This window comes from Arachis ipaensis, chromosome B02 (genome assembly GCF_000816755.2).
Source record: "Arachis ipaensis cultivar K30076 chromosome B02, Araip1.1, whole genome shotgun sequence".
NCBI classification, from domain to species: Eukaryota; Viridiplantae; Streptophyta; class Magnoliopsida; order Fabales; family Fabaceae; genus Arachis; species Arachis ipaensis.
Window position 1 is genome coordinate 26,449,662 of NC_029786.2, and position 22,024 is coordinate 26,471,685.

The following is a 22,024-nucleotide window of genomic DNA, read 5'->3' on the forward strand; positions in this document are numbered from 1 at the left end:
ACTTAACCCTTTGAGGAACATGAACATGATGATTTTTGTTGTTATAGTAATTGACTCTAAATACAAGATTAAGTTTGTTGAATGAAATTTTCAAAGGTTGTTTGAGAAGGAGGGTGCTGATTTTTTATATGGTAAGGTGAAGGAAGTATTCAATGACCTATTTAACAATTATAGAATTGCTCTCAATAGTGATCAACACACCAATCTGCACAACACAATCAATATGTGGAGATGGATGATAGCGCCTTTGATGATGTTTGCATTGCAGCAGCATTTAAAAATGATGTACAAGTAAATGAGAATGTCAACACAAATGAAGTGGATTTGTATCTTATGGAGTCCTTGGAGAAACCAGTTGATCCAAGTAGTTTTGACATATTAATTTGGTGGAAAGTGAGCTCTAACAATTACAAATATCCTGTTCTTAATCAAATTATGAGGGATATTCTAGTTATACATGTGTCAACGGTTGCTTCTGAATTCGCCTTTAACACTAAAGATAGAGTGCTTAATCAAATATACGAACTCTGTTACCCCAAAAACTGTTGAAGCTTTTATTTGTGCACAAAATTAGTTTTGAGCTAATTCATTGCAATTGATCGTGAAGAGTCTTTTGAAGAATTTAAAAAATTTGAGAAAGATAATGTTCTTTATTATTATATTTTATTTTATCTACATATATTGATTAACTTTACTACTTGATAATATGTTTAAAGTTATTAATATTTATTTTGTTATATTTTATTGTAGAATTTGTGCCAATTTTTACAACTAAGGGATGAAAAAGATTGGTAATAAATTTGATTAGTGATAAATATTTTATCTCTCAATTTGAAATTTTTTATGTTATGTTTTTATTAAGACTTGTTATGTTATTTAATTTTGTGTTGTTGAGACTTGTTTTTATGCTGAAAAATGATTATTTTATCAAGACTTGTTGTATTCGTTGGATTGCTTGATAGATTACTTTATAATGTTTATGGAATTTATGTTTTATTATTATATTAAATTGTTGGATAGGTTATTTTATAATGTTTATGGAATTATTAGTACTTTAGTAGTGTGCATTTATACTATATTAAGGAACATTAACTTTATAAACTAAGTTATTATTTTTTATTTAAAAAACTGCAAATTCAAATCAATCTAAACTGTTTGTAATAAGATTATATCGGATCATATTTCCAAAAAAAGGTCATCTAATCCAAACTGCACTGCACCTAAAATAAGTGTTTGGATCAAATAACTTTTTTCTTTAAAATTAAACTAAACCGCACCGTGAACACTCCCTAATTAGTAGAATGTCAATTAATTTTTTAATTGATCAAGTGAACGCAAAAGCTAAATGCAAAAGTTACAATTGGTTGCTTCTGATAAACGGGAGTTCAAATCCAGAATTATGTTCGCGTTTAAAGAAAAAAAAGTTAACCAAACAAAAATTATAACGTTAAAAAAAATTGAACATATTTTTTGTGCTTCCAACATGTTTACCAAACATTAATACAGCCTAAATCTTCATAACAAAAATCTATTCCCATGATAGCACCTTCATTATTTTTCTGGCACACACACCTAAACCACCACCTCTCCCTCTTTTCCTTACTCTTCTCATCTTTCCTCTTTTCCCGTGAACACCCCCTAATCCTACCACCACCACCACGACCGTCATTTATCACCATTCACAATAATGACTCTTAATCCAATTGTATGAGTATAAGTCATCAACTCTCTTCAGTTCCAATAATATCCAGACATATCAAATGGACTCTTGTTTTTGTTTTTCTAAACACCATTAGATTCCCATCATTGTTGATTTAAAGGTAAAAGGAGGAGCAACATCTCGATCATTGCATTTAAAGACTCAATTGAGAGTTGGAATAAGACACTGGCTAAAAGTCAACAAGAAAAAAAAATGATACACAAGTTGCAACATACCAAGATCCCTGGCGCTTTCCATCTCAGAGTTAGATTCACCAAATCCATAATTGAGTTAATTCGGTATCATACATAACAGTGGAGTAATTGACATCATTTTATACATTTATATAACATGGTATAAAGAAAGAGAAAACTAACATGAAATTACTCTAGACAAGTCAATAGTCTCGGGGTAGAAATAAAATTAAACTAGATAGTAGATAGGGTCATTAGGGTGCTTTATGTGTAGAATATCGGTGCTCTTCTCATTAGCTGATACTTTAATGTGGTGACTTGTTTCTGCTACAAATCTTCGCTTCTCTACACTTTGCAGAAAGAGGGAATTGATCCTCTCAATTTTTTTATAATTGAGGGAGTAAAGTGTGATCTCCTACCATTGATTTTATAAGTGGGACCAATAATAAATATGGGAGAGAACAATGAAGGGTTAAAGATCACACTTTATACTCTTAACTTTTTTAACAATTGAGAGGATCCATTCCCGCAGAAAGAGGCAAAAATATGAAGCTTTAGCTAAAGAGAACACATTTCATCACACATTAATTCAAATAACAAGAAAATTATTTTCCAACATGATTATACACAGATGCAACATCAAAATCTGCTGTTTCTATCAAGACAATGAGGTAAAGTACACGTTATGAATCCCATGCACAAATTCTAGAATGGATGGAAGATCTTGAAGATAAATCACATTTACAAGATGGAACTTGGATAAATTTTAATCACAAAATGGTAGACCATACTCTAATCATATTCAACACTTGGTGCATTCACCAAGGTTTGAACCCGGTGCAGCGTATTAAGAGGCGTATGATTTTACCAATTGAGCCAGGCTTCAGCTGTAATCATTTAATTGTTTCAACGAAACAAATAAGGAATGTGCAAGTGAGTGTATTTTATTTCAAAATTTAATCCAAACTATTTATTTAGATCTGATGGGTAATTTATATTCTCTTATTTCTCATATAAAGACAGTTTGCTATACTCACTTTATAAAGAGTAGGCAAGGAATTGTACATAAAATGAAGTTTTGGCATGTAAAAATAAATATATGAACCAAGAAGAAATGGAATATTTAACCTTAACTTCTATTTAAAAATAGCATCTACTCAATTAGAGTTATCACTTATCAATACCAAATTACAACGGGTGTAATGTTAATTGAATATAGCCATTATTCCATTCCGACATACCACTAGCACTTATCCACAACGGAATGAGATATGAACTACATTTACATTGAGATCAAATGATGGATGGATGGTACATTGCCCGGAGTACAATTACAACTATATTAAAGAAATATTTCTATGAAATTCTTATAAATCTAAATTGAGTTCATCAAAACTTTTAAGGTCATCAAGATATAACAATGGTTGATGGGCAAATGAGCCAACACCAACGTGTGAATTCAAATTTGCTTAAGGTTTCTCAAGTGGCTTTTCCCTTCTGCAGTCGTTGTAGCTTCTGCCACTTGAGGTAGATCTGGTATGACAATCCAGTGAATACCATACAAACACAATCCCATTGTTTTGTTGAAAGCAAATTTCCACTCAATAGAGAAGATACCACAATGCTAACGAATTTACGAGTGGTAGTAATGGTGGTGTTGGCCAAAGAGCCAAATCAGCTTATTGTAAAAAGATGAAGTTTTGGCCAACAACACCACAACAGCAGAAGAGAAGAATATCCCATGCTGCCTCTGGATGCTATTTGTAAAAGCGAACAGCTTCAAATCCACTTCCACTAGGCCAGCCAAACATGTAAATCGTATTATATATGGTTCCCCATAAATTCATTCCCAACATAATATTCCAAGCATTTGTTTTAGGGTACCTAAGTAACAAAAACCAGTAATCGCATTAAATTAATAACACTTGCTATAGTCTTAAATATGAATCACCTCTCATTCTAAAATCTAAACATTGCTGAAAAGTCAACATTCAAACACCCGAAAAATAGAACTAAAAATTTTTACATTTAGTCTCATTATGATCATCATAATTTTACTTATACACATCATTATCTTGGAAGAATGGGGAAAAGTCAAAGTCAGTGAATCAAGAAAGGGGAAAAAATTTATGTCAAGAAAGTACAAGAATCCAAAAGTTTTGCAGTTTAGAAGCAATCAGACAGATCGAGGGACAAAGTTTGCTTATTTTACCTTGCTTTTAAGGAATCCTGAGTTGCATTTGTAAATCCATAAAATGTAAGGTTCGGGAAACATAGTCCATATCCAAGGGGAGCATTTGGATGTGCTAAGTTGCTCATAGTCTTTGAGCTAGTCTGCCAATAAGCATAAGCAAAGATGAGAAATTCGAAAGCTAAGCTGCATTCTCAATCCACATGAATTTTTTATAGGCAACATGGGAAAGTGTATCCCTATAGTAATATTTTCTGTATTATTCTGATAAGTTCCTAACCTTTAAAAGTGCAAATGTTGATACCCCTCCAGCAACAAGGAATGTACAGACGTATTCTGGAAAAGTGTATCTTATACCATACACTATAGTACCCATCAACATAAATGTATCATGGTAAAATGAGTACTTGTTATGAAATATAAAATAACTATTAAAGAAATGAGTACTTTTTATGGTAAAATGAGTACTTGTTATGGTAAAATGAGTACTTGTTATGAGTACTTGTTATGGCAGAACGCTTTTATATAAAAAATGACCATAGGCTTTAGGCTTCTCCATTTTTACATACTTAGAGGTGGTAAGCAGTAAGGAAACAATGTTTTTTTTTTCAAACTTCACCAAATAGATATCTTTAATCTCCTATAAGTATATGAAAGGATGTGAAACACAAATAGAAATGACTAAACACAATTGCATTACTACTCATAAATGCAAGGTTACTATGCGATTGGTAATAACATGGTGTTCCACCTAATGTGATTCTATTTGAACCCAAATAGACATAAAAAGGCTATACCACTTTGAATTGATTTGAATTATCCTAAATAAATTCAGTTTTTCTGGAGCATGAAATAGTGATAGTGATATACATATACTGACCTGGAATCATTTTTGAGGATTTTGCCAGTACCTGCAAGCAGACAACAAAGCAAATACACCACTACCATTAAAAACCAGTATACTGAAGACATAGAAATATATCACATCCGTGCAATGGAGGTAGGTCCAAAGTATCTAAAAAGGCCTCTTTCCAAAAAAAAAAAACAGTTTGAAGAGCTTATACAATGAAGAAAAGTAACATGCCTGAGCCGGGTAACTAATATACTTGAGTGCTTCAATTCCCATCGCTGGACCAATAGTGTTGGTAATTCCACAACTCCAGTAAGACCACCAAGGTGCACCATCACTACTCCCACTTGACCATATCTTAATCACTGTATTATTATTATTTTGCAATATCAAATTAATGTAAGGAACCACACTAAAACGCGCATAAACACAAAGCAGAATAAACAAAATTTCTTTCGTTCCACACTGTAACTTGCAGAAATGAAAAAACCAAACAAAGAAGTAAAACAGGGGCTCACTTATGTAAGACCATATCAAACAAACCACATTCTGCGCCAAGTTCAAAAATGCAAGGTGCTCAAACCTCTCGCCATTTGGACCGAACCGCTTTGTGGATCTGACTCATTTTAAAAGAGAAAAACGAATTCAGAAATGAAAATTTAAAAATTCGTAACAGAAATGATTGAATCAGTGTGTCTTACAGAGTTTCCTGAAGAACGCCTTGGTAGATGTAGGCAGACCAGATGCCGGCGACACAGAAGGCCAAAACCAGGACGCGACGGAGACCGGATCCGTGAGCCTCCATGAATGAAACGACGGCGTTTTGAGGTTTATGTACTTTAATTATGATGATGAATGAATGCCACGATATGTGTGTGCTTCGGGAGAAAGACGGGAATATAGGAGGGTGGGATCGGTGCGCGCCAACTTACGTCGAAATTCCACGTGGACGTTTCTTATTGGTTTCATATACACCGTGGCTCTGCTCATTCGCTGATGCTATAAAGTGGTGACATGTTTCTTCTACAAATCTTCACTTTCATAGAGCTGGACCTTTATAAAATTTTAGATTATTAATATTTTTCTTTTTAAATTTTGCTATTTAATTTTTTACACTAAAATATTAATCTTTTAATATTTTTATGAAAAATAATAATATCATTAATTCTTGATAATATCATTACAGAAAAAAAGTTAACCAAACAAAAATTATAACGTTAAAAAAAAATTGAACATATTTTTTGTGCTTCCAACATGTTTACCAAACATTAATACAGCCTAAATCTTCATAACTGAAATCTATTCCCATGATAGCACTTTCATTATTTTCTGGCACACACACCTAAACCACCACCTCTCCCTCTTTTCCTCACCCTTCTCATCTTCCCTCTTTTACCGTGAACACCCCCTAATCCTACCACCACCACCACGACCGTCATTTATCACCATTCACAATAATGACTCTTAATCCAATTGTATGAGTATAAGCCATCAACTCTCTTCAGTTCCAATAATATCCGGACATATCAAATGGACTCTTGTTTTTGTTTTTCTAAACACCATTAGATTCCCATCATTGTTGATTTGAAGGTAAAAGGAGGAGCAACATCTCGATCATTGTATTTAAAGACTCAATTGAGAGTTGGAATAAGACACTGGCTAAAAGTCAACAAGAAAAAAAATGATACACAAGTTGCAACATACCAAGATCCCTGGCGCTTTCCATCTCAGAGTTAGATTCACCAAATCCATAATTGAGTTAATTCGGTATCATATGGAGTAATTGACATCATTTTATACATATATATATAACAGGGTATAAAGAAAGAGAAAACTAACATGAAATTACTTTAGACAAGCCAATAGTCTCGGGGTAGAAATAAAATTAAACTAGATAGTAGATAGGGTCATTAGGGTGCTTTATGTGTAGAATATCGGTGCTCCTCTCATTGGCTGATACTTTAATGTGGTAACATATTTCTGCTACAAATCTTTGCTTCTCTACGCTTTGCAGAAAGAGGGAATGGATCCTCTCAATTTTTTTTACAATTGAGGGAGTAAAGTGTGATCTCCTACCATTGATTTTATAAGTGGGACCAATAATAAATATGGGAGAGAACAATGAAGGGTTAAAGATCACACTTTATACTCTTAATTTTTTTAACAGTTGAGAGGATCCATTCCCGCAGAAAGAGGCAAAAATATGAAGCTTTAGCTAAAGAGAACACATTTCATCACACATTAATTCAAATAATAAGAAAATTGTTTTCCAACATGATTATACACAGATGCAACATCAGAATCTGCTATTTCTATCAAGACAATGAGGTAAAGTACACGTTATGAATCCCATGCACAAATTCTAGAATGGATGGAAGATCTTGAAGATAAATTACATTTACAAGATGGAACTTGGATAAATTTTAATCACAAAATGGTAGACCATACTTTAATCCTAATCATATTCAACACTTGGTGCATTCACCAAGGTTTGAACTCGGTGCAGCGTATTAAGAGGCGTATGATTTTACCAATTGAGCTAGGCTTCAGCTGCAATCATTTAATTGTTTCAACGAAACAAATAAGGAATGTGCAAGTGAGTGGATTTTATTTCAAAATTTAATCCAAACTATTTATTTAGATCTGATGGCTAATTTATATTCTCTTATTTCTCATATAAAGATAGTTTGCTATACTCACTTTATAAAGAGTAGGCAAGGAATTGTACATAAAATGAAGTTTTGGCATGTAAAAATAAATATATGAACCAAGAAGAAATGGAATATTCAACCTTAACTTCTATTTAAAAATAGCATCTACTCAATTAGAGTTATCACTTATCAATACCAAATTACAACGGGTGTAATGTTAATTGAATATAGCCATTATTCCATTCCGACATACCACTACCACTTATCCACAACGGAATGAGATATGAACTACATTTACATTGAGGTCAAATGATGGATGGATGGTACATTGCCCGGAGTACAATTACAACTATATTAAAGAAACATTTCTATGAAATTCTTATAAATCTAAATTGAGTTCATCAAAACTTTTAAGGTCATCAAGATATAACAATTGTTGATGGGAAATGAGCCAACACCAACGTGTGAATTCAAATTTGCTTAAGGTTTCTCAAGTGACTTTTCTCTTCTGCAGTCGTTGTAGCTTCTGCCACTTGAGGTAGATCTGGTATGACAATCCAGTGAATACCATACAAACACAACTCCATTATTTTGTTGAAAGCGGATTTCCACTCAATAGAGAAGATACCACAATGCTAACGAATTTGCGAGTGGTAGTAATGGTGGTGTTGGACAAAGAGCCAAATCAGCTTATTGTAAAAAAGATGAAGTTTTGGCCAACAGCACCACAATAGCAGAAGAGAAGAATATCCCATGCTGCCTCTGGATGCTATTTGCAAAAGCGAACAGCTTCAATTCCACTTCCACTGGGCCAGCCAAACATGTAAATCATATTGTATATGGTTCCCCATAAATTCATTCCTAACATAATATTCCAAGCACTTGTTTTAGGGTACCTGAGTAACAAAAACCAGTAATTGCATTAAATTAATAACACTTGCTATAGTCTTAAATATGAATCACCTCTCATTCTAAAATCTAAACATTGCTGAAAAGTCAACATTTAAACACCCGAAAAATAGAACTAAAAATTTTTACATTTAGTGTCATTATGTTCATCATAATTTTACTTATACACATCATTATCTTAGAAGAATGGGGAAAAGTCAAAGTCAGTGAATCAAGAAGGGGGAAAAAATTTATGTCAAGGAAGTACAAGAATCCAAAAGTTTTGCAGTTTACAAGCAATCAGACAGATCGAGGGACAAGGTTTGCTTATTTTACCTTACTTTTAAGGAATCCTGAGTTGTATTTGAAAATCCATCAAATGTAAGGTTCAGGAAACATAGTCCATATCCAAGGGGAGCATTTGGATGTGCTAAGTTGCTCATAGTCTTTGAGATAGTCTGCCAATAAGCATAAGCAAAGATGAGAAATTCGAAAGCTAAGCTGCATTCTCAATCCACATGATTTTTTTATAGCCAACATGGGAAAGTGTATCCCTATAGTAATATTTTCTGTATTATTCTGATAAGTTCCTAACCTTTAAAAGTGCAAATGTTGATACCCCTCCAGCAACAAGGAATGTACAGACCACGTATTCTGGAAAAGTGTATCTTATACCATACACTATAGTACCCATCAACATAACTGTATCATGATAAAATGAGTACTTGTTATGAAATATAAAATAACTACTAAAAAAATGAGTACTTGTTATGGTAAAATGAGTACTTGTTATGAGTACTTGTTATGGCAGAACGCTTTTATATAAAAAATGACCATAGGCTTTAGGCTTCTCTATTTTTACATACTTAGAGGTGGTAAGCAGTAAGGAAACAATGTTTTTTTTTTCAAACTTCACCAAATAGATATCTTTAATCTCCTATAAGTATATGAAAGGATGTGAAACACAAATATAAATGATTAAAAACAATTGCATTACTACTTGTTCTTGCTTGCGAAATGGAGATATTAACCGAGCTTATATGCTTTGAGGCTGATCGTCCGATCCTTGAATTCTGAGCTTTTCTTTCTGGTGTGACGTGAATAGTACGAACAATTGAAGGGGGAGTGTACCTGCAAAGGCACTCCAAAGCTTAAGTTAGTATATTGCGTTATCTCTTACTTGCCGAAGAAAATACTTTACCTGGCTTTTATATGGTCGACTGCTCGGCTATTACATTTCTAGTATTTAAAGTCGGTTACAAAAAGGTAGGTAACGTCCCTTGATTACGTTACCGTTTTATCGTCGGTTATGACGGATCATTTATCTGACCGAGTTATGGCTCATGAATGGAGGAGCTATAACGGACCATGCCGAGTTATAGCTCGTTTATGACGACCATATCATAGTCCCCAAGCTTGGCCTGTGGAGAGTTTTTAATGAAGCAGGTTGAGCTTCTTTAAGGAGTTATAACTCGGTTGGATAGGGTATCGAGTGAGCCCCCAGTTCAACTTACTTCATTAAAAAAGTATTGTTTGATATGACATGGGGAATCATGGCGTTGTTTTGGGGAGGAGAGAGAGAGTTTAATGGGAGCATTAAAGGCTTGTTGCCTTTCCAATGTAGTTTGTGGTTTTAGATTTTAATGGGAAACAGTTTTAGTATTCGAACCGTTTAGGTTACTGCTAGAAGTTAACTCTAGTTTCTTTTGGTGCTTGGGTTTTTCAATTTTGGTAACGGAATGAGCAAAAGAGGTATGTGCATGTTATCTGTTTACTTCTGAATTATTTTCTCTTTCTCTTTTCTCTTCTTATGTTCTTCTTCCATTCTGCTGTTCTTGTTGTTGTGTTCTAATGGGGTTGGAGAAAGATAAAAAAGGTGAGATTGATTGGTCCTATGACTGGGTTGGTGAGGATGTGAAATCTCGAGTCTCTCTGTTTCGTGATGAATCTGCGGTGAAGGAGGTGAACTTAGCAAGAGTCATTAGGGCTGGTTCTGGGGTTCAAATTGAGTTGCTTTCATGTAGTAGCGATGATAGGGTGTATCATCGAGGGCAAGGTTTTGAGTTCTTCTACATGCACAGTTGTGTGCTTGAGGAGTTGAGGGTGAAATTGCCATTTACAGAGTTTGAGTGCCAAGTTCTGAAACAGTTGAACTGTGCTACGTCCCAGCTTCATCTTAATGGCTGGGCGTTTCTGCGTTCCTTTGAGGTTTTGATGGAATATCTGGAGGAGACACCAACGGTTTTGTTTTTTTCTTTATTTCAAGCAAAGGGGGTGTGGAAGGGGGGTTGGGTAAATTTCAATAGCACCCCTGGGTTCGCTATTTTTAGGTTGTATAAATCCTCTTTCAAGGATTTTAAAGAAATGTATCTTAAGGTTAGGAGTGTAGAAAACGAATTTCCTTTTTATGCTGATGAAAATCTGGGCGAGAAGTTTCTTTGTGGTGGTGTTCGAAACCGCAAAATATACTCGGTCCTGAAGTCATTTCGCCGAGGAATGTGTGTTTGATTGAGTTTTTGGTTGAGGGTATTGATCGTAAGGATCTGATATCTATGTATGAGTTACTCAAATGTGAAGATGATAAGGAGGCAGTGATAAATTACCTGGGTGAGTTTGGGATATTTGTTGTTTTTGTATTGACTTTATATGGGTTTTTGATGTGTTCTTTTGTTTATGTTGCAGGTGGGAAGTGCCCTGGGGTCTCGGCTGCTTCTTTGAGGTCACGCTTTAAAAGTAAGAATTTAGAAAAGGAGGTTTCATCGTCGAACCGTGAGAAAGTGGCAACGCCTGGGGAGGTAGTTCAGCCTCGTCAAGGGCGTAGGAAAGTAATTGCGAGGAAGAGGAAGTTGGGGGTGGTGGATTTGTTTGATGAGTCTAGTGGGAAGCTTAGTGAGGGGGTTTCTGTGTGGGGAAAAGAGTATCCTTACATGGCTATTGTAGATGAACATTGTCAATCTGAGGCTGATGTTTCTCTTGCAAAAGAGGTTGGTGAAGTAGCTATTGGGCAATATATGCAGGTAAGGTCTTCCCTTTGGTTTAGGCTTTTTCCTTGTTATTTGGGCTTTATGTATTTTTTCTTTCCTTGTCGTTGTTATGTTTTGTAGGTTGTTGGTTTGAGGTTGGCCAGCTTGGGGCGGAGCCAGGAGCTGAGGCATAAGAAAGTGGTAGAGGAGAAGGATGAACTTCTGGTGATGAAAGAAGAATTAAGTAAGAGCAAGAGTGTTGTTTCTGAGCTGCAGAGTAAGTTGGCTGAAAGTGAAAAGTCGCTAAGGGAGACTAAGGATAGTTATGCTAAGGACGTTGAGGATTTGAAGAAAAAGGAAGCTGATTTGGTGAGTATGGAAGCTCGGCTGATTGATGTTACTGCTCGGCTGAAGGAGATGGAGAAGAAGAAAAGTGATGAAATTTTGGATTTGTTTGTAGAGGGTTTTGAAAGGGCGGCCTTACAGGCGAAGTTTATTACTCCAGGTGTCGATTTTTCTGAGTTTGATCTTGGTAAGATCGTTCGAGATGGGAAGATGGTTGAGGATGATGGTGTTGCCGAAGATGGGGCAGAGAATATTTAGTATTTTGAATGGAGTTTTATTTTGGTAAAATGTTTTTATGTTTTGATGGATAATGTAATTGATGATACATTATTGACAGTAACTGTTTGACCTTATCTATATTCGTTTTTGATTTGTGCTGAGTGGTTTGATCAGCGTTTTGTATGATTGATAGGAATTCAGTTAAGAGCATTCCATGTAGTGTTTGCCGAATATGCTTGAATGAAGATGTATGTCATTTTGAGGTTTGACCATGGATGAAATCGTGTCAAGCATTATTGATTGTAAAATCAAACGTGATAATGTGACACAGTTTGTATAAAATGAGATAGATTCATTACATATAATAGAATTGGTAGTCCTTTGGTTATAAAGGCTCAGGTAGGCTAGCCTCGTTAAAACCTCTCCAAGCAAAACCCATTGGGAAAAAACTTGATAGTAGGAAAAAGAGTACAAGCCTGTCCCTGATGTTTAACTGTAAAATTTTTTTAATGAAGAAATGTTCCAGGTGTTAGGTAGTATTGTACTATTCATGGATGCTAACCTATATGCTCCGTTGCCAAGGACTTCTATAACTCAGTAGGGGCCATCCCAGTTTGCCGCGAGCTTTCCATGGGATGGAGGTCGGCGTGTTGTTTCTATAACATCTCAAATTTTTTGAAAATTAAGTAATTAGTTATTTATAAGTTATCATATTATATTGAGATTTTATTTTAAGAAATCTATTTTTAACAAAAATAATTAAATAAAATTTTATGATTATTGAAGTTTAATTTAAATATAACTTATTCTATTAGTTTGAACTATTTATTAAAAACTATTTTGATAGGCAAAAATTAAGTTAATCTTTTATTATATATATATATATATATATAACTAATATCATTAAGAGACTAAGAAAGAAATGAACGTGGCTTGCATGCTATTATACTTATATATACTCATGACACCTAATAATACTTTCACACTACAAACTATCATTCATTAGCATCATTTTCTTTTATCACTTTTATTCATTATAGCCGAACTCTTTAGAGAGAAAAAGAGAAATAAAGGTCGTGGCTTATATGTATACATATATTTATGCAACCATGACACATGTTACATTCATTTAATAACCAATGACACCTAATAAACCTTACTACCACAAATCCTTTTTAATCACTATCATCCCTAATCATACTTTCTTTTCCTTCATGCATCACTGAACCAACCTTGAAAGAAAAAGAGAGAGTAAGCCGTGAGTGAGAGGAATCAGAAATCATGGAACCTTACCCCTTTTGAGTTTGATTTCTTATGATTTGTAATTTCGATAAAAACTGTAATCCGATAAAAGTGTTCGTATCCTTCTCCTCTACGTATTGGCATCACTTTTGATCGGTAGAAGTTGACGGTGACGTAGCTCCTTTTCCCTTTGAGTTCAGTTAACTGGAGTTCTAGGAAGTACAGACGATTTCTGACGCTTTCTCTTTCAGCAGCTCGGTCAGAAAGTTTCTCCGGAATTTCGAGTATTTCGATTACGTACGAAGGTAGGGGATTTATTTTTAAAGATAAACGTTTTTAATTTAGAATGCCTACAAAATTAATTACCATACCTGGGACTTGTGCCTGGGTAATGTCAGGAGCGGGTAGGCAACTGACACATGAGCTCATGGCCTGCGTTAGGGATAGACATGCATCATGTTGTTTGCACATTTGCATTTGATTGCGCTTGCTTGTCTTATTACTTTGTGATTGTACTGTTTGTCTTGTTGCGACTTGCTTGTATATTGAATTGAATCTCTTGCTTGTACTACTTGTTTGTGAGTGTATTAAAGTGATTACGAGTTGACATTTGACTGAGGATTAACTATGTGGCTGAGAGACAGAAAATGTGACTATTTTTTATATTTAAAATTTGATTTGAGTTTAGAGATTTTTTTTAAAAGAGGTAATTTGTTAGCTAAAGTAGAATAAGAGTATTTTCAAAGGGTTCGATAAAAATAAAGTTTTATTGAGTAAAGTTAATTATTTGCATTTTATTCCATTACTTTTACGACATTCCCATTCCCTACTGAGAACGTGTGGTTGTTCTCACCCCAAATCTTCCACTCTTTCAGTGACACAGGTTCGGAGATTCAGTAAGAAGCTGCAGACGATTAGTAGATTTACTTGTGATTCCTGTTGTTTTTATAAAGTTCCCTCGTCCTTGTTGCTTTAGGGTTTTTATTTTATCCAGAGGGATAGGTATTGTATTTGAGTTTTACATTGAATCTAATTGTATAGCATCTATTATTATTAATAATTATGTGATTATTATTACTTGAAGATCTTTTGTTATGTGAATTTAATTACTAAAATCTTTTTCTGAAATTTTCTTAAAAACTGAAACGCGATATCGACGTAAAGGCTCAATAGTAAATTTATAATAAAGGAAATCAGGTCCATAACACCTTACTTTTGATACGACCATGACGTGCTAAAAGTTAGGGTGTTACATTATGGTATCAGAGCAGTTTGTTCCCGTTAGAGCCTTGGGAATGGACTGACTATGCTTTACTGCATACTCTGAGTGTCTGTCATGCAATAGGACTTGTCCTAATGACAAGAATTTGAGTTTTAGATGCATGACTGTCTATTGATTAATGCTGTTAGTCGACCGTTGCATTTCTCATGGTATTAGGTCTGGCCAACTTAATACTGATGATTTGTGTATACGAAAACACTAACGGATTATCATAGACAAAATAGAAATAACAGGTTATGCCATTCACGGGGTTTGGGAAGTTAGAAGTTACGTTTTAAGGATTCGTTTCGACGTATATTCTTTACTCATGCTATGTGACTTGGTGCCACCTCTTCCTTCGTTATTTTCATTGGAATCCTTGTCTTGAAATTTCCTAAAATGTGATTTGATTATTTCCCGACCAAACCTTATTATTGTCCCTATGTACCTCCGTTTGTCCGTAAATCCAATTGCCTACCTGTCCTTTTTCAAATATTATCTTTGACTTTTTTCTGTACTTCTCTTCGAGGACCTTATTTTTTTTTTCAGTTGGAATTTAAACATGTTTCAATATAACAATTTTCGACGGCGAAAATTTTTGTAAGGTAGGTAGGATATAACATCTCAAATTTTTTGAAAATTAAGTAATTAGTTATTTATAAGTTATCATATTATATTGAGATTTTATTTTAAGAAATCTATTTTTAACAAAAATAATTAAATAAAATTTTATGATTATTGAATTGAGGAATAGGGAACCCGTAAGGGTGGTTTAGATCGAATTTTAGAGAAAATGCCGCCGAAATTTTATAAAATCTGAGGTTTTATTTGAAAAGTTATTTTAAAAGATTTGGTTTTGGAAAGTTAAATTATTTAAAATATATTTAGTTAAGATAAGATTTATTCTATTTTAAAGTTTGATTTATTAAGAAAAATATAATGTTTTAAACCCAATATTTTAAGGAGAGATTTTGTTTTAAGTAAAGATTTGAGCTCGGTTTATTAAGAAAAGGAATCTCTGCCACAGGAGAGCAGAGAACAAGGATTTAAAGAATATATTAATTAATGAAATGTCTGCCACAGGAGAGCAGATGTGATATTGTTTGGGCCTTAGTGCCAAATGTAAAGTGGAGACGCCCACACACTGAGAACTGTTTTCCAGATGTACGCTTATTGATTTGGAAAGTCACACTGTATGCGGCCTGGCCGTACGACTTGAAGTCACACTGTATGCGGCCTGGCCGTACGACTTGTAAGCACACTGATGCATCTGGAAAGCCATACCTGGGACTTGTGCCTGGGTAATGTCGGAAGCGGGTAGGCAACCGACACATGAGCTCATGGCCTGCGTTAGGGATAGACATGCATCATGTTGTTTGCACATTTGCATTTGATTGCGCTTGCTTGTCTTATTACTTTGTGATTGTACTGTTTGTCTTGTTGCGACTTGCTTGTACATTGAATTGAATCTCTTGCTTGTACTACTTGTTTGTGAGTGTATTAAAGTGATTACGAGTTGACATTTGACTGAGGATTAACTATGTGGCTGAGAGACAGAAAATGTGACTAGTTTTTATATTTAAAATTTGATTTGAGTTTAGAGATTTTTTTTTAAAAGAGGTAATTTGTTAGCTAAAGTAGAATAAGAGTATTTTTAAAGGGTTCGATAAAAATAAAGTTTTATTGAGTAAAGTTAATTATTTGCATTTTATTCCATTACTTTTACGGCATTCCCATTCCCTACTGAGAACGTGTGGTTGTTCTCACCCCAAATCTTCCACCCTTTCAGTGACACAGGTTTGGAGATTCAGTAAGAAGCTGCAGACGATTAGTAGATTTACTTGTGATTCCTGTTGTTTTTATAGAGTTCCCTCGTCCTTGTTGCTTTAGGGTTTTTATTTTATCCAGAGGGATAGGTATTGTATTTGAGTTTTACATTGAATATAATTGTATAGTATCTATTATTATTAATAATTATGTGATTATTATTACTTGAAGATCTTTTGTTATGTGAATTTAACTACTAAAATCTTTTTCTGAAATTTTCTTAAAAACTGAAACGTGATATCGACGTAAAGGCTCAATAGTAAATTTATAATAAAGGAAATCAGGTCCATAACGCCTTACTTTTGGTACGATCATGACGTGCTAAAAGTTAGGGTGTTACAGTTTCCGTCTTTCGAAGCACTAAGTCGCCGATTTGGAATGATCAGTTTCTGACCGACTTGTTATGTCGTCGGGCGATTGCTTGCTGAGCCACGCATTGTCGCAGTGTGGATATTTCCCTTATTTCTTCGATGAGATCTAGCTCGGCTCGCCGGGCTTCATCCTGATTGCCGGGTTGAGTTCGGACCGAGCTGTGTGAGACTTCTAAGGGTATCACAGATTCAGAGTCATATACTAGGCGAAATGGAGTCTCTTTTGTTGATGACTGAGGTGTTGTGTTGTAACCCCAAAGGATTTCTTGTATTAGTTCTACCCAAAGTCCTTTGACATCATCTAACTTTTTCTTTAAAGCATGTAGTATGATCTTGTTCGCTGCTTCTGCTAGCCCGTTTGTTTAAGGATGTTCAACGGAGGAGAAATGTTGTTTGACCTTAAGGTTCTGCAAAAAGGATTGGAATTTATGGTCAGCAAACTGGCGACCATTGTCAGTGATGATATGAGGGGAAATGCCAAAACGGCAAATAATATTCTTCCAAGTAAAGGAAATTATTTGTTGTGATGTGATTCTGGCTAAAGGTTGGGCTTCCAACCACTTTGAAAAATAATCAATTGCAACCAATAAAAATTTTACCTGCCCCGGTGCCATTGGGAATGGACCGAGGATGTCAAGCCCCCATTGATAGAAAGGCCAACTTACGTAGGAATAATGTAGTTGTTCGGCAGGGAGATGTATGAGTGGTGCATGTTTCTGACAGTTTTCACAAGTCTGAACTTTAGTCTTGCTGTCATGTTGTAAGGTTGGCCAAAAGAAACCTGCGCGGAGTATTTTTGAGGCTAGGCTCCGAGCTCCTGTATGTGTTCCGCAAAAGCCCTCATGTGCTTCCGACAGGGCTAGTTTGGCTTCCTCTTTGTTGAGAAATTTTAGTAACGGCCGAGTATATCCTCGGCGGTATAAGGTTTCGTTGATCAATGTGAAGAACGAAGCTTGTCTTCGGAATCTTTTTGTGTTGTCTACCTTATTAGGTATTTGACCTGTTTTTAGATATTGTATGTAATCGTCTTGCCATCCCTGTTCCTGTGTGACACTTAGTACATCTGTTAGACTTACACTCGGTGATGTAATAGTGGATTGGTGCAGTGTGGATAAGTCGGATTGTGTGCTGCCGAGTTTAGATAAGATATCGGCTCTTTGGTTTTGATCTCGTGGGATGTGTTGAATTTCAAAATTTGAAAACTTTGAGATCAAATCTTTAACTAATAATAAATATTTAGAAAGGGGAGGATCCCTTACTTGGAAGTGGTCATTTACCTGTTGTACGACCAATAAGGAGTCACAGTATACCTTTAGAGTTGAAATGTGAAGGTCCAAGCGAAGGCGGAGTCCTGCAACGAGGGCCTCATATTCGGATTGATTATTGCTAGCTTTGAATGTTAGGTGCAATGAATGTTCTAGAATAAAGCCATCGTCAGACTAGAGGCGTATTCCGGTGCCACAGCCTTCGGTATTAGATGAGCCGTCGACGTATAAGGTCCATTGTTTTGTATGATCGTCTTCTGATGGAGTAGTTAGTTCTGCAATGAAGTCTGCTAAAAATTGGGACTTAATTGGTCCTCTTGATTGGTACCTTATGTCGAATTCTGACAATTCTATTGACCATTTAATAAGTCGTCTGGCAATTTTTGGTTTATGTAACACCTGGCGTAATGGGTGATCGGTCTTGACATGGACAACATGACTTTGGAAATAAGGTCGGAGTCTTTTTGCTGAGAAAATTAATGCTAAAGCCAGCTTTTCAATTCTCGGGTAATTGAGCTCGGCGTGTTGAAGAGTTTTGCTGACAAAGTATACTGGATGTTGAGTTTTGTTCCTTTCTATAACAAGAGCAGAGCTTATAGCCCAATCAGTCACTGATAAATACAGGAATAGGTCTTCCCCTTGATGGAGTTTTTGCAAGATCGGCGGTTGGGAGAGATTAGTTTTTAAGGTTTGAAAAGCTCTCTCGCAATCGTCGTTCCAGTGAAATTTGTTTTTTTTTTTTATCGTTTGGAAAAAAGGAGTGGATTTTGAAGCTAGGCATGGAACAAATCTAGATAGTGCAGCGAGTCTGCCGGTGAGGCGTTGGACTTCCTTTACGGTTTTTGGGCTTGTCATTTCTAGGACTGCTCGGCATTTGTCTGGATTCGCCTCAATGCCCCTGTTCGTCAGTAAGAAACCTAAAAATTTACCTCCCTGAACTGCGAAAGCGCACTTTTCTGGGTTTAGACGCACGTTGTAGTGGCGAATTTGCTCGAAAATCTCTGATAAGTTGTCGATATGGTTTTTTCCGAGCTGTGTCTTGGTGACCATGTCGTCGACATATACTTCGATGTTTTTGCCGATTTGATTTGCGAAGACTTTGTCCATAAGTCGCTGGTAGGTTGCTCCTGCATTCTTTAGTCCAAAGGGTATGCTTTTGGTGGCCATGCTAAACATTCTAAAAGATCCTTTGCTACCACACAGTCATCAGTGGTGTGGCCATGCTTCTGGTGGAAGGCACAATATTTAGATTTGTCTACGTTCTTAGTGTCTTGGTAGGTGCCGGCCTTTCTTGGTGGCTTGATGAGTTTTGAATTTAGAATTTCTTTGATGATGTCCTCCCGTTTATTGTTAAACTACGTGTAAGAATCAAAGCGAGGTGTTAGTTTAAAACTTTTCTTACTGTTCGGAGGTCTGTCATCATCTCTGTAGTTCGGTTTGTCGGATTTCCGAGCTTGTCTGATCTCCTCAATATCTATTTGGCCCTTGGCTTTCTCCCGGAACTCGGCAAAGGTTTTGGGCTTGGCTACCGCAATTATTTCCTGGAACTTCCCAGGTCTGAGGCCGCTTTTGATTGCATGCAAATGGACTTCGGGATGGAGGTCGGGTATGCTGATGGCGACTTTCGTGAAGCGGGTCATATAATCCTTCAGACTTTCGTTTTGCCCTTGCTTGATTGTATTCAGATAGTCAGAATCATGCAGGTATATTGCTGATCCGGCGAAGTGATCCTCGAAGAGCTTGGCCAGTTGTTGAAATCGCGAGATAGAACCTGCAGGCAAAGCACACAACCAATCAAGTGCAGGACCATCTAAATAATTCGGAAAACAGCGACATAGAACAATATTTGATGCCCCGTTGACGATCATTATTGATCGGAACTTTTTGAGAAACTTCTTTGGGTCTCCGAGCCCATCATAAGGTGTGAGGGTTAGTGGCAAGGTGAATCTCTTTGGCATTTCGAAGTTCATCACTTCTTCTGTGAAGGGTCCCACAAGTTCGTCGGACTCTCCTTTGTCATCGTCGGGTTGAACTTCGTTGGCTCGGATAGTCTCCGAGACGTGTGATGGTTGAGAATGATGTTCATTATCCTCTGGTTGCTGATGATGAGTCTCGTCATGTTCTATCCGAACATGATTCAACTCGGCGATTTGAGCAGCCATTATTTGATTTTCATCGGCCATCCGTTGATTGGCTTGTTGTAACTCAGCTATCATCCGCATAAGTTCAGATAGCGAAGGAGGTGGTACGTCAGCCATGGGCGTAAGCAGGGGTAATGGGACCAAAAGAAAAATTTGATTTCCTCGGCCCACGGTGGGCGCCAATTGTTCTTGCTTGCGAAATGGAGATATTAACCGAGCTTATACGCTTTGAGGCTGATCGTCCGATCCTTGAATTCTGAGCTTTTCTTTATTGTGTGACGTGAATAGTGCGAACAAATGAGGGGGGAGTGTACCTGCAAAGGCACTCCAAATCTTAAGTCAGTATATTGCATTATCTCTTACTTGTCGAAGAAAATACTTTACCTGGCTTTTATATGGTCGACTGCTCGGCTGTTACGTTTCTAGTATTTAAAGTCGGTTACAAAAAGGTAGGTAACGTCCCTTGATTATGTTACCGTTTTATCGTCGGTTATGACGGAGCATTTATCTGACCGAGTTATGGCTCATGAATGGAGGAGCTATAACGGACCATGCCGAGTTATAGCTCGTTTATGACGACCATATCACTACTCATAAATGCAAGGTTACTACGCAATTGGTAATAACATGGTGTTCCACCTAATGTGATTCTATTTGAACCCAAATAGACATAAAAGGCTATACCACTTTGAATTGATTTGAATTATCCTAAATAAATTCAGTTTTTCTAGAGCATGAAATAGTGACAGTGATATACATAAACTGACCTGGAATCATTTTTGAGGATTTTGCCAGTACCTGCAAGCAGACAACAAAGCAAATACACCACCACCATTAAAAACCAGTATATTGAAGACACAGAAATATATCACATCCGTGCAATGGAGGTAGGTCCAAAATCTCTAAAAAGGCCTCTTTCCAAAAAAACAGTTTGAAGAGCTCATACAATGAAGAAAAGTAACATGCCTGAGCCGGGTAACTAATATACTTGAGTGCTTCAATTCCCATCGCTGGACCAATAGTGTTGGTAATTCCACAACTCCAGTAAGACCACCAAGGTGCACCACCAGTACTCCCATTTGACCATATCTTAATCACTGTATTATTATTATTTTGCAATATCAAAATAACATAAGCAACCACACTAAAACGCGCATAAACACAAAGCAGAACAAACAAAATTTCTTTCATTCTATACTGTAACTTGCAGAAATGAAAGAACCAAACAAAGAAGTAAAACAGGGGCTCACTTATGTAAGACCATATCAAACAAACCACATTCTGCGCCAAGTTCAGAAATGCAAGGTGCTCAAACCTCTCGCCATTTGGACCGAACCGCTTTGTGGATCTGACTCATTTTAAAAGAGAAAAACGAATTCAGAAACGAAAATTTAAAAATTTTTAACAGAAATGATCGAATCAGCGTGTCTTACAGAGTTTCCTAAAGAACGCCTTGGTAGATGTAGGCAGACCAGATGCCGGCGACACAGAAGGCCAGAACCAGGATGCGGCGGAGACCGGATCCGTGAGCCTCCATGAATGAAACGACGGCGTTTTGAGGTTTATGTACTTTAATTATGATGATGAATGAATGCCACGATATGTGTGTGCTTCGGGAGAAAGACGGGAATATAGGACGGTGGGATCGGTGCGCGCCAACTTACGTCGAAATTCCACGTGGACGTTTCTTATTGGTTTCATATACACTGTGGCTCTGCTCATTCGCTGATGCTATAAAGTGGTGGCATGTTTCTTCTACAAATCTTCACTTTCATAGAGCTGGACCTTTATAAAATTTTAGATTATTAATATTTTTTCTTTTTAAATTTTGCTATTTAATTTTTTACACTAAAATATTAATCTTTTAATATTTTTATGAAAAATAATAATATCATTAATTCTTGATAATATCATTAC

At 36.1% G+C, this 22,024-nt stretch overlaps 2 pseudogenes; both read right to left on the reverse strand.

The window, feature by feature from the left end:
- On the reverse strand, positions 3,033–5,822 carry LOC107628265 (annotated as a pseudogene).
- The window catches only part of LOC107627074, a 21,946-nt pseudogene continuing 7,997 nt past the window's right edge, over positions 8,076–22,024 (reverse strand).